This window comes from Bos grunniens, chromosome 29 (genome assembly GCF_055505025.1).
Source record: "Bos grunniens cultivar Pamir isolate PY7600 chromosome 29, Bosgru_T2T1.0, whole genome shotgun sequence".
NCBI classification, from domain to species: domain Eukaryota; kingdom Metazoa; phylum Chordata; class Mammalia; order Artiodactyla; family Bovidae; genus Bos; species Bos grunniens.
In genome coordinates, this window is record NC_141193.1 from 35,359,941 (window position 1) to 35,374,181 (window position 14,241).

Genomic DNA, 14,241 nt, shown 5'->3' on the forward strand with positions numbered 1-14,241 from the left:
AGGTGGACAGCAAAGGGACTCAGCAATACGTATACATGTATCCCTCCTGATCCAAACTCCCCTCCCGCCCCGGGTGCCACATAACACTGAGGAGCGTTCCCTGCTATACTGCAGAAATACAGAGTTTCTATACAGTAGTTCCTTGTTGGTTGTTCATTTAAAATACAGCATCCCAAACTCCCTAACTATCCCTTCCCCTCATCCTTCTTGCTGGCATTTCTTGATTGATCAGTTCGAGTTGTTGACCACCTTGAGTGGTACATGAGGATGTTCTATTTCCCTTTGCTTCCCTTCCACACCACCAGCACAGTGGTGTGTACATTGATCCCCAAGTCATGAGGATTTCTCTTATGCATCTGTGGATACTGTGCAGAATCAACTTAAATGTATTATATTTTGGTTTTTAAAAGATAATAAATTGCTTTTCTCTTTTATTTCCATACTTTCTTCTACTCCAATTTTCCCTATATGTTTCCATATCTGGGTCACTTATCAGGAATTTTTCTATAAACTCTAACTTATCAGTTCTAGCTTTTGGTTTTTTCTTTTCCCTAGAGGTTATCCCTCTGGAGCCATCTGTCCTCCTGTTCCAGTGTGAACTGATTGCTTTCCAGGATGGGTGCACAGCTGCTGCATGGGGTCGTCTTCTGATTATCATCCTGGGAAGTCCTTTTGTGTCTTGTTTGTGTTGATGTCTCATTTCCTGCAGCCCACAACTTCCTATGTTGTGATTCACTTTCAATTTACTCTCCTAAGAAAGACTACATGAGCTATAAAGCTTCTTGAGTCTTTGATTATCTTATTACTCAGTTAAACTTATGTGATACTTTGGCCATAAGAGCTGACTCACTGGAAAAGACCCTGATGCTGGGAAAGATTGAGGGCAGGAGGAGAAGGGGCTGACAGGATGAAATGGTTGGATGGTATCGTCAACTCAATGGATAAGAATTTGAGCAAGCTCTGAGAGATGGTGAAGAACAGGAAAGCCTGATGTGCTACATTTCATGGGGTCACAAAGAGTTGGATACAACTCAGTGATTGAACAACAAAAAACATGTTATTGTTTAGCTGGGTATAAATTTCTAATTTTAAATTAATAATTTTCTTTCAGGATATCGAAAGCAATTCTCCATTGTCATGCAGCTTCTGGTCTTAGTATTGAGAAGTCTGAGACCAATTTGATTTCAAGCTCTTTGTATGTGACCTTTTATTCGCTCTGAAAGCTTTGGAGTATTCTTAGCATTCAGAAATTTCATGATAATGTGATTTGATGTAGGTCTTTTTGCATGCCTTGCACTCAGAACTTAGTGGATCCTTTCAGCTAGAGACACCCATTCTTTAGTTCTTAGAAATTTTCTTGTTTTGTGTTGATTGATAAAAGAAAGATGGAGAAGGCAATGGCAACCCACTCCAGTACTCTTGCCTGGAAAATCCAGTGGACGGAGGAGCCTGGTAGGCTGTGGTCCATGGGGTTTCGAAGAGTCGGACATGACTGAACGACTTCACTTTCACTTTTCACCTTCATGAATTGGAGAAGGCAATGGCAACCCACTCCAGTGTTCTTGCATGGAGAATCCCAGGGACGGGGGAGCCTGGTGGGCTGCCGTCTATGGGGTTGCACAGAGTCAGACACAACTGAAGTGACTTAGCAGCAGCAGCAGCAGCATGGAAGAAAGATTCCCTAAAATTTGACCTAATCTGTTTTACTTTACATAGAAGAATGGAAGTCAGTTAATGTTTTCGATCACTTATTATGTGTCAGCCATTGAAATAGAGACTTTACGTGTGCTATTTGTTGTATCTTTATAGAAAACCTTTAAAACAGCTATTGGCATTGCTACCTTATAGGTGAGGACTCTGTGACTTAGAGCAGTAGACCAGTTTGTGAACAGGTACCCAGCTGTTAAACATCACAATCAGAATGCAATCCAGGTTTGGACAACTCACTTCACTAAGTGAGCAATTCCCCAACTGTGCTCCTGGGAACACCAATGTTTCATATGTTCCTGTAGTCTAATATGTTTAGGAAATTCTGGGACAAATGTATGACTCAGTTACAGGATTCCTCAGAGTGCTAAATAGCCTAATCTCCCTTGTGACCCTCTGAGGAGGAAACTGTAATGTACCATTTCCCAAAATAGATGGATGTGGTATTGAAGCTGTGCCTGGAAGGCTAGGTAGAAATTGAGCATGAGACATTAGATCTGGTTGCTGGCTAGTTGGCCACAGGGACAATGGACTCTGTGGGCCGGCCTATAATATCCTGTTTTCCTTGATCTTGCTCTCCCTTGTCTCATGCCCCCAGCCTCCTTGCTCACTTGGCACCAATCACAGTGCTCTCTTTTTCAGTTTCTTGATTATTCAATAACCATGTTGGCTGTTTTTCGAATCTTTGGAAGTCTCTTTCTGCCATGGGACTTTCTAACACACTGTTCTCTGCGTTTTCCCCTTCCTCACCTCACTCATACCTCTTCAGCTTTCAGAGTGCGGCTTAAAGGCAGCCTCCTGAAGGGGAATTCTCCTAAACATTCTGATTCGGTTATGTCTCCCTACATTATATTCTCAAAGTATATTGTACTTCTACAGCATATCAACTATAATATTATTTGCATACAATAAATGTGTCAATCACAATCACATACCTGTATGGTTTTATTGTTGGTTCATTCATTTACTGTCTTCTGTCAATGCTAAGATCCTTCTGAAGCAGGAACCGTGTCTGTCTTGCTCATTACCATATGCCTCAAATGAGAGTATTGCCTAATGTATGCGAGGTACTCAGTAAACATTTGTCAAGTGATTGCATGAATGATCAAATTCATGAATGAAAAAGGCCACTTCATTTGCCATTATCATTAATGATGGTGCTAATTAAGGAATTTTGCTTAAAATGGTGTTTCATGTTAGAGTTCCAAAAACCCAATTCTGTTTCACAATTGGTCTGCAATGAAACAAGGAAATAATGCAAGCATAACCCTGAATGTAATGAATATTCCATGAAACAAATTCCTAATTTTTTTTTTAATTCATTTCTGTGCTGTGCATGAATTATTCTGCCAACAGGTATCTCAGCATGAGACTACCTTCACCCCCAAATATCCAGCCTCAAAAGCATATTCAAGTAGTTCTTCATGAGTCCTGTAAATCAAGCTCTCATCAGAGTCAAGAGAGCAAATGAATATTCTCTTTTAAAGAGTGAAAAGGCAAATGCTTGGAATCAAAAGAAAGAGTTGGGTAGGATATTTTTAAGGGTTCGCTTTTCCAGCCTTGACTGGCTAAGTAGGTAAGCCTGACCCAGAGTGCTGGACCCATGCCTCCACCTCCTGCAAAATTTGCAGTTCACTGAGATGAAAGATCCCAAGAGCTGTGCCTTCCATTTCCCCACAGAGGGCTTCTGGGAAGACTAAACAGCATAATATCGCCCAGGATCTAGCACAAGGCTAGGGCCGTTACTCTTTCTCCTCATCTGCCCCTGCTCTGCCCTAACTTCACTGACTGGCGAATTAGCTCTTCCTGTGGGCACCTCCACCCCAGACAGTGGGCACTAAAAGACAGTAATAATGCCTTCTTACTCATCTTTGCTTCCCTGGTGGCGCAGAGGTTAAAGCGTCTGCCTGCAATGTGGGAGACCTGGGTTCGATCCCTGGGTCCAGAAGATCCCCTGGAGAAGGAAATGGCAACCCACTCCAGTATTCTCGCCTGGAGAATCCCATGGATGGAGGAGCTTTGTGGGCTACAGTCCATGGGTCGCAAAGAGTCAGACACGACTGAGCGACTTCGCTTTCACTTTCACTCATCTTTGCACTTGCAGTCTCCCTGCAATTTCTGGCACATATGGGACACTCAGTGAGTACTTACTGATGAGGAGTAAGTGAGACCGTCAGCCACCCTGCAAAACAAATGTAGGACCTTGAGTCATCTCTCAGCACACAGTGGAGGAAGCTGAACCTTGGAGAGTCCATGCATCTTACTCACCTGAGGATCCAACTGAAGATCCCCAACCTGTGCACACTCTTAGTGAAGGATGACATTCACAGTCTTGCATGACCTACCTCTGCCTATTGTTCCAGAATTTTCTCCTGCTGTTCTTCATATTATTGTTCTCCCTCTAGTAAAGCAGCAGATCATGCTGCTTCTATATATTATATATATATATATACAATATATTATATATACTACTATATACTGATTGATTGAATAAATGTTGGAGGAATGATTTTTATGTGCGGCTGGGCCTTTGTCCATTTTGTTCTCTCCATCTTGCAGGCTCTCCTTTTATTTACCTTTCAATCCTCTCTTGAGGCGTCCCCTCCTCCAGGAAGCCTTCCAGGTGTAGCTCATCCCTGCTGTGAAGTAGCTCCCCCTGCTCTAACTACTTATCATCATACCCGCATCACCGGGTGACGATTGTGCTCTGGTCTGTCCCTGTCTGGACTGTGAGCTCTGGGGTAGGGCACGGGGTCCTCTGGGGTTAACAGAAGACATGATGCAGAATGGAGCTCAAAATCTTTGTATAGAACAACCAGGAACACACTGGGAGATGCAGTCTGTCCTCCTGGCCCAACACTCTCTCTCCCAGACACCGCAAGACTCCACACAGTGCATAATGAGAGCATTGGGGGAGAAAAAAAAGAATAGATCAAATGGCAGCCCAGACCCAAATTGGCAGCCCTTCTCAAGATGCTGAGAGGCCGCCCAGCTGCTCTCCTTGCGAGCTAAACTCACAATTGTGCCCTCCACGCTGAGAGAGCTGGCGGCAGCTGACCCCCCTGCTGCAAGTGAAGAAAGGAACAATTTATTACAAAGGGCCTTCTCTAAATCAATCTTTGAATCTGCTCCCTGGGCTGGGAGCAGAAGTGTCGTACTGGGCGTGTCCTGTTTCTGCTATCCATCCCCCTGCGTTCTGTCCACATTTGGCTAGACCCTCACTAGGGCTTGAAGGAGCTGTCACTATCCATCTCTGGGAGCTGTTTTAGGGAAGCAGAGATTAGAACATCTGATTCCCTTTAAGACAGAGTGGCACAGGCTTGTCCCAGGGCTATAGCCCACTTGGCTGGCATCTGGGTGACATTCACGGTGCTAGCCAATGGCTTCTGATCAGTGAGGTCTTTTAGGGAAATCGATTTTCATGCCTGGTGCCTCCATGTACCCAATGATGTGTCTGGTAGCCCTATCTGGGGATTTCTCCTCTTCACGCTCACTTACAATATTCTCATCCTCAGTTGGGACTTGCGGGCTAGATTGTGATCTGGTACTCTGGAGGAAGTTGGCCTGAACTCAGATCAAGTCAGCCCTGATGGGCCAACATGGATTTTTCCAGACTTAAGCTTGCTCTGCTTAGATCTCAAGCTGAAGGTCATAGCTCTCTATATCCTTGAGTTAAACACACAACACTGCCCTCTGGACAGCACTGATTGAAATAATGAACAGTCGTCAATCTACCCTTGATGTGATCTGGTGCTAAAAGGTCAGGTGGACCAACACCACTTACTGTCTCATGAATGAGAACTAAGGAATCCCCAGGGAATGACTCTTGGTGGTAGAGCTGAAGCTGAAAGGTCAGATGCAGAGAGAGACTGGAGGGGTATTGATGGGCAATATGCAAGCTGAAGTCGGGTGGGAGTAAAACGGTGAGTGGGCAGCAGACACGTGGGCAGGGCGAGTGTAAAGGGAAGAATGGATCAGTCATGTGCAGAAGGGAAGCATCCTGATGACAGCCTGTGAGGATGCCTATTCCATGAACCACAAAAGCCCCATTTATGCATTTTTGCATTACACAGGCCTAAACTAAGCCCTAGACTAATTGCACAGGGTACAGGTAAGAGGGGGGTAAGACCCATGACCTTAAGGTGCTCACAGTCCTGTGAGGGAGAGAAACGTGTAAAGGGACAGTGACACAGGCGGCAGTGAGCAGCAAAATGCATAAATGTAAAAGGTGATGCGGAGACAGAAGGAAGAGTATCTCAGTTCTGGCCAGGTTAGGGGAGGGTGGGCACAGATTAGGCATTTGAAATGGATTGTGTAGAAGCCAAAGAGAGAGCACAGTGTGTCTCTATAAGAAGCAGGGAGCTGCTGAAACATGGCTTGAATATTCATTCAAAGAAGAAAATCTAAGAGGAGGTAGTTATGATGAGAAGGTAACCAATAGGAGTCAGCAAATTAGTCTTCAGAAGAACATTGTGGAGTTTCCTTAAAAAGCTAAAAAGAGAACTAACATATGTTCCAGGAATCTCACCCCTGGGTATATATCTGGAGGAAACTCTAGTTCAAAAAGATATATGCACCCTGATGTTTCATAGTAACCCTATTTTTAACAGCTAAGACACAAAAGCAACTTGAATGTCCATCGACAGAAGAATGGATAAAGAAGATGTGGTACACATATACAATGGATTTTTACTCAGCCATAAAAGGAATGAAATAATGCCATTTGCAGCAACATGAGTAGACCTAGAGATTTTCATGCAAAGTGAAGTAAGTCAGAGAAAAAGATCATATGAAAGCATTTCTATGTGGAAAATAGAAAAAAAAAAAAAAAAACAAGATAGAAATGAACTTACAAAACAGAAACAGACTCACAGACACAGAAAACCAATTTATGGTTACAAAACAGAAACAGACTCACAGACACAGAAAACCAATTTATGGTTACCAAAAGGCAAATGGGGGAGGGATAAATTAGGAGTTTGGGATTAACACATACACACTACTATATATAAAATAGATAAGAAAAAATACCCCCAAATTGCTCTTCAGAAACAAAAATCACAAATTTAAGGAGATGGAAGGAAACCTAGAGATCATGTAGCCAAACTGTGTTATTTTACCAGTGATGAAACTGAGGGCCCAAGAGGGAAGATGTCTGGATGCTCTGCGGAGCTTTCTGGGATTGCCCAAAAAGGTTGGGGGTGGCTTGGGGGCTGGGACAAGATGCGCTGCCTGAGCGCTGGTGCCAGCCTCTGCGTAAAGCCAGGCAGCTGGAATGATGCAGTAGCTTTTCTATTTCAGCCTCATGCTTTCTGCGGGGAAGGAGAATCCAACTACCTGCTCCTGAACAGGAGCACGGAGAACCCAGTAATCAACAGGGACACAGCACACTTTGACTCCGCGAACAAAGGCAGAAATGTACGTTTGGTTTCAATGAGCACTGACAACCCAGAATGCCCTCTTTTGTCTTCTCCAAATCCCGTCCTCCCTTCAGGATCTGGTTCAACTCCCCACTCCCTCCAAGAAACCTTCCATGACCACTGACCGCCCTGACATGACCACCGACTGTTCAGAGGCTTCTCTCCTAAGGTTCGCCAGGCTCTGACATTCACAGGAACCCCAGCTTCCCTACTTGTTGCTATGCGAGTTTCCGGCCCATCTATGTGGTCATTTCTCCAAGTAGAGGCTCCTGCCCAGTGGAGGGGCTGCCTCTAATACATTTTTTTAATATTCTACAACACAATTCAGTGCCTAGAACAAGGAAACTGATGGCTTCTTTTAGACTTAACAGAATGATATTTTCTGCCTTCTCCCTTGCCCTTCCAAAGCTACCCGAACTTATTATACTGCCTTGGGCTTCCCGTGTGGCTCAGTGGTTAAAGAATCCGCCTGCAATGCAGGAGACACAGGAGATGCTGATTTGATCCTTGGGTCAGGAAGATTCCGTGGAGAAGGAAATGGCAACCCACTCCAGTATTCTTGCTGGGAAATCCCATGGACAGAGGAGCCTGTGGGCTACAGTTCATGGGGTTGCAGAAATCAGACTGAAGCCAGTGAGCATAGCACCTGGTTTGCATACCTGCCAGGGATTCGCCATGTTTGCTTAGCACTGAGTGATAAGTTTAACATCACTTATATTCATCTAGAGCTTCAGAGTTGACAAATACCCTGCCACACATGTGAAGACTGAAGGTCAGGAAAGTTAAGCCACCCTTTAGATTTGGGGAGTGATACTGATCAAAGTGACAGATGAGTTCAAAGTCACACTTAGGCTGACTAAGTGCTAATAGGAGCTTAAGGAGAACCAGTGATTTATTAACAAACACCTTCAAGGAAGTGGGAGCTTTGGAGGAAGCACAGGGTGTAGAGCCCCACCTCTTCCACATCTCAGAGTTTTCATACATGAAAAGATCCAAATGGACAAGATTAGGAATCTCTCACTTCTGACTGCTGTGTCACAGTTGCTGTGTGAGTGTCATACTCATGGCCCCAATACTAGACCCATTTATTTACCTGCGCTTGGGTATTTACTTCGTTGTGATAGATGAGATGTTTATTCCTATTCTCTGACCAATTTTAAAATATTGCTTTTGCTTCTTCCTTCTTCCCACATCATCTTCCTCTTAATTTACTGCCTATTCAGCCTCTGGCTCCATCACATTAATCACGTGCCCCGTATACTTCAAAAGAGGTCAATATGCTAATATATTTCATTTGACCCCCAGATATAGTTTCCACTCCCCTCTACCCTGCCTGGAGCCTTAGAGCTGCCCCCACTCCCAAAGTCTTCATCCATGGGCTTCCTGATTCTGGTGTCTGATTGGGTTTAGCCAATGGGAGGCCCAGGTAGGAGGTCAAGGATGGGAGGAGAGTGGAGGTCAGGGCATCTAGTCCCTTGGCTCCCATATTGTTGCATCACGTGGAGCCCTCCAGGAAAGACCACAGCATTTTATGCAGCCACGTTTTTTGGTTCTGGTAACTGTCCCTCTGGGTCTGGGGTGGTGACAACTCCCTGATGTTCCTAGTCACATGGTTGATATCGTCCCTTGTAGTTTCCTTAAATCCCATCCAAACCTTTGCAAACACCCCCATTCTTAAGTTCATCAATTATCCAATATGACTGTGTCATCTGTTTTTTGTTGGGACCTTAGCTAATAGTTATCATGAAAAAAAAAGATAAATAGATTCATAGGGATAGGAAGTAGGATGGTAGCTACCAGGAGAATGGGAGTTATTATTTAATGGCCACAAAATTTCAGTTTGGAAAAATGGAAATGTTCTGGAGACAGTGGTGATGGTTGTACAACAGTGTGAAGGCATGTAATGCTGCTGAACTGTACATTAAAAAGAGCTAAAATGGTAAATTTCATCTTAAGTATATATTGCCACAGTAAAAAATAAATAGGGGAAATAATTTTGCTAGAGTAAAAAAATATCATTTTTCCCCCCATTTTCAATATTCTAGAAGAGAGATCATGCTGGGTCAGTCCTTGCATTGACTGGCAATCTTTTATTCCTGCCAAACAGTTTATGAAGCTTAAGATACGGTTTAATTTATTTGGGCAAATAGATATGTGCTGATTTTGGCCTGGAAATGAAGATGGTTCTTTATTTGATGTCCCTATTAGTGACAGATGGCCTCCTCTGGTCTTAGTACAAAGCCCAGCTCATCTCCACTTATATCATGGAACTTTCTGAAATTACCACAACATGCTCTGTTGCTCTCCTCCCTGACTCTGAACTCCAACAGTACTGTGCCTGCTCTGTAGAGGTTGTTCTTTAGTTGCTCAGTTGTGTCCAACTCTTTGTAACTCCATGGACTGCAGCATGCCAGGCTCCTCTGTCCTCCACTACCTCCCAGAGTTTACTCAAATTCATGTCCATTGAGTTCAGTTCAGTTCAGTTGCTCAGTCGTGTCTGACTCTGCGACCCCATGAACCGCAGCACACCAGGCCTCGCTGTCCATCACCAACTCCTGGAGTTTACCCAAACTCATGTCCATTGAGTTGGTGATGCCATCTAACCATCTCATCCTCTGTCATCCCCGTCTCTTCCTACCTTCAATCTTTCCCAACATCAGGGTCTTTTCAAATGAGTCAGCTCTTCGGATCAGGTGGCCAAAATACTGGAGTTTCACCTTCAACACCAGTCCTTCCAATGAACACCCAGGTATGATTTCCTTTTGAGTTGGTCATGCTTGAAGTCATGAATTTGCTTAAATTCATGTCCATTGAGTTGGTCATGAGATGGTTAGTTGGTCATTTCTAACCATCTCATCCTCTGCCATTCCCTTCTCCTCCTGCCTTCTATCTTTCCCAGCATCAGGGTCTTTTGCAATGAGTTGGCTCTTTGCATCAAGTGGCCAAAGTATTGGAGCTTCAGCTTCAGCATGAGTTCTTTCAATGAATATTCCAGGTTGATTTCCTTTAGGATTGACTGGCTTGATCTTTCTGTGCAAGGGACTCTCGAGTCTCTTCCAGCACCACAATTCAAAAGCATCAATTTGGTGCTCAGCCTTCTTTATGGTCCAACTCTCATTCTTTACATGACTACTGGAAAAACAGTAGCTTTGACTATATGGACCCTTGTCAGCAAAGTAACATCTCTGCTTTTTAATATGCTGTATAGGTTTGTCATAGCTTTCTTTCCAAGGAGCAAGCATCTCTTAATTCCATGGCTGCTGTAGAAGTTAGCCTTCTATTTTACTTCTGGTTCTATTTTTAGACAGTGGTCGTGGAAAAAGATTCAGGGATCCTTGAGGACAAGCATTATTGTTCCCCACACAGTTAAATAGATGCTGAAGGGCACTCCACACATGCTTGGTAAACAAGTACAAGTTTTCATACATGTTATTACACAATTTACATAATGAAAACTACTGCAAACCAGAGTATGTTTCTCTCCAGCTCTCATTTCCACTTGCCAGAAGACTAATTTTCTTATACACATACCAGACTCTTGGCAGCAGTTTGGAATCCAGAAAAAAATGATTGTCTTGGGTGCTTCCCGCCGCTCTCTGCTTTCCTTCAGTTCCCCAAAACTTCTGAGCCAGAACTTTCGTAGAAACAGCCAAAATCTTCAAGGAACCATGAACTCCACTCCAGGAAGCTCAGAGGTGGGCAGCATCAACAGAGCTTCCGTTTCACCAAAGATGGGCCATCTGTTCGTGGAACTGTTCTCGGATTGCTGCCGCATCCTCTCAATTTCTCTTTTTCCTCTTTTTCAGGGAAAAAGAGTAAACTACATGGTCTATTTATATCACGATCCTTGTGTTGTTTTCAGCATGGCTTTTTTCAGTAGAAGGAGGAATTTGGTTCTATTCACTGTAACAAATGCTAGTAAACTCCAGTCCCATTCATGTGACTCTGCTCACATCTCCTCTGAAAGCTAAGTTGTGTATGATTCTCTGCGACCCAATGGACTGTTGCCCACCAGGCTCCTTTGTCCCTGGGATTCTCCAGGCAAGAATACTGGAGTGGGTTGCTGTCTCCTTCTCCAGGGGATCCTCCTGACGCAGGGATCAAACCTGAGTCTCCTGCATTGGTAGGCAGATTCTTTACCGCTGAGCCACCTTACCTGGACATTTCTGAGACTTGACTAGGGAGCCCCAGCACCCCACAGTTTACTTCGTTCTTGCTCTCTGACGTAAACTGGAAAGTTCTCAAACTGGGATGTGGAGATGAATTAGACTAGCAGTGTGTGTAGGTTCTTAGCTCTTTTATTTATTATGACCTCTGCTTAAAAAAAAAAAATTGGTTTGTATAAACTCCTTCTGTATTAAATATAATAACATACCATGTGTCAAATTTATCAGATTTTAGATGAGTTCTTTATTGGTCTCTTGATTTTACCTGTGGCACTAATGGAAACTTTTCATTTTTATGTGGTCCTTCTACGTTAATATTTGTTCTGGCTGGGTGTTTTGTCCCATTGAATTGCCTTTTTCTGTGTTGGTACCATGTTTAATGCTTGTGAGTTAAGTGGTCATTTTCCCAATTTTTTTGGGGGGGATATAATTGATCTAACTTTTCAGGAAAAGCAATTTGCCAATATATGTCAAGAGCCTGAAAGCTGTTCCTACTTTTTGACCCAATATTTCCCTACCTAGGGACCTACGCTAAGGAAATAGTAAACAATATAAAATGTTTATGCATTAAGATTTTCATATTAGTGCACTAGCATTATTTATAATAGTGAAAAATTGGATCTAACGCCTGGAAATTAGGGCTTTCAGTAGGTTACTAGGTAGCCATCAAAATTTTAATTACAAAGACAACTTTAAGACCCAAGAAATGCTTATGATATAACTGGTGATGTGCTAGTAAAGGTTTAACCATAGGCCATCTGAAAAAATGAAAACAAAACAGCTCTGCTTTGTAGTGCCTGCCAACTTCCATGGTGTAAATATTCCCACCGTGGCTGATTTCATGCTACCAATGTGATGTCACTGAATTCAGAGTTGGCAAGAGATGTACTTTGGCTCTTGTGAACAAGTGACAGCCAGCTCCAGATATTATGTTACTCAACAAAAATAGAATGCAAAGGGTGTATATAGTATGATCTCAACCACATAAGTAATCTATTTAAAAAAGAGGCTGGAAGAAGAGAAATTACCTTTGGGAGCAGAATTACGAGGAATCCTTTCTGCCCTGCATCTTATTATTTCTCTGCACTTCACGGAATGTTGATACAGAGCCTAGAGGATGATCACAACCAGAAACAAACAATTGGTGCCTGCCCTGCTTCCCTCCTACCCCAGCCATCCCTCATTACGGGGCTTGGCTTCTTCGGCCATTCCACTGACTTCAGTACTACATTGGGGCCTTTGCAGGGGTCAATCTTAAAGACTTGTTTGATTTTCCCCAAGCCTTTTCTTTGCTTCAGAATCTCCTGTCCCTCTATCCATCTCCTTTTTCATCCTCCACCAAGGGGGTGCTTTGGTGGTACAGAAGGCAGAGGGGTGAAAAACACACACGTGGGTAAACCGCAAATACAGATGTTTCTGCCACAGGGGACAAAATGCACTTCCCATCACACAAAGTGGATGGGAAACCCTCACTCTGGAAGGAGGGACTCATCCCGCCTCATTGTCAGATGGGGAGCATGAGGCCAAGAGACTGATTTAAGGACCCACAACGAGCTGGAACCCAGGTCTTCTGACTTTAGACAGCTGCAGTGTTCAACGAAGCCGTGCCGAAGGCTGTGATCAATGTAAAACTTCCTAGGTTAGGAACTGCTCAGAGAAGGTGGTCTCTTCTTATCCCTTCACTCTGTATTTAGACTCTAGTGCATATCCATTGCTGCCCCTGGGCACTCTGCCTCTGCTTGCAGGGCAGTGAGGCTGTGCTGTGAAATGAAAGTGTTAGTCATTCAGTCGTGTCTGACTCTTTGTGACCCCACCAGCCTCCTCTGTCCATGGGATTTCCCAGGCAAAAATACTGGAGTGGGTAGGCATTCCTTTCTCCAGGAGATCTTTCCAACCCAGAGACTGAACCCTGGTCTCCTGCACTGCAGGGAGATTCTTTACTGTCTGAGCCAGCAGGGAAGCCCGAGGCTGTGCTGGGTAGACTGCAAAGCTTTCTGTTCTCCAGCAAGCAGCCCCCTCCTTTGCTTTCACAAGTGCCTTTTCAGCTGTGGTCAGCCATGCCCAGAGAAGGGGACTTGGCAGGTGCTTGGGGGCATTTAAGAATCCGGAATTCCAGAGCTTCATCCCAATAAGCAGCAACTCTTCAGGAAATTTGTTAGCGGTACAAGTAGGCATAAGGATGTACATGTAAATATTCCTACCTAGGGCACATCCGAAGTGGAGGTTTAGCAGTCTTTCCCTGGAGGCAATATTGGCATCATGAAGTGGGCCCTCCATGAAGTCTTTCTACTTTAGAAGTCTGAAATACAGTGTCCTTGCTTAATTTTTCCACCCATTTTCTTAGGACATGGCACCCCGCATCTCCGAGAAGCAGACACTAGTTAGAAACCTCATCCTTGCTAGTGCACTTGTCCGGACTTGCCCTGATGTTTTTTCCTGCTCAGCTGCATTATCCTCCAATCCATCATCAAACAGACCACTTCACTCTCGGCAGCTCCAGACTCACTCTATCTGCATCTGTGTCCCTCGCCCCGAGCCCTGCTGCCGTCACAGGTTGCCTGGATACCGCGGTAGCCTCCATCCCCAGTCATCCTGCATCCATTCCGTCTCCCTTTCGGGTTATTGTACCCATGAAAACTAGCCGGGGCTGTCTTTTCACTGCTCCCTCGGGTTCATGTCACTCTGACTATTACCTGTTTCTCTTAGGACAAGACCCAAACCCTCTCCATGACAAAGTGCCCGGGAGCAGCTGCCCTCCACTCCATCCCACCCTCACCATGGCTTTCTGGGCTCTGGCCGCTCTTTTGGTTCCTTGACGGTGCTGTGCTCTCTTCTACAGGGCATATTTGGTCCATGCGGCAGCTCTTAATGCTGCCACCCACATACCCGATAAAGCCCGTATCTCCTCTTCTCCAGCTCAAGCAACCCTTCATCAGGAAATATTTACT

At 44.3% G+C, this 14,241-nt stretch overlaps 1 protein-coding gene across 1 annotated transcript in view; it reads right to left on the reverse strand.

The window, feature by feature from the left end:
* TENM4 (teneurin transmembrane protein 4) overlaps positions 1-14,241 on the reverse strand; it is a 1,162,188-nt gene that overhangs the window by 1,020,456 nt on the left and 127,491 nt on the right. The gene's annotated exons all lie outside the window — the stretch shown is intronic.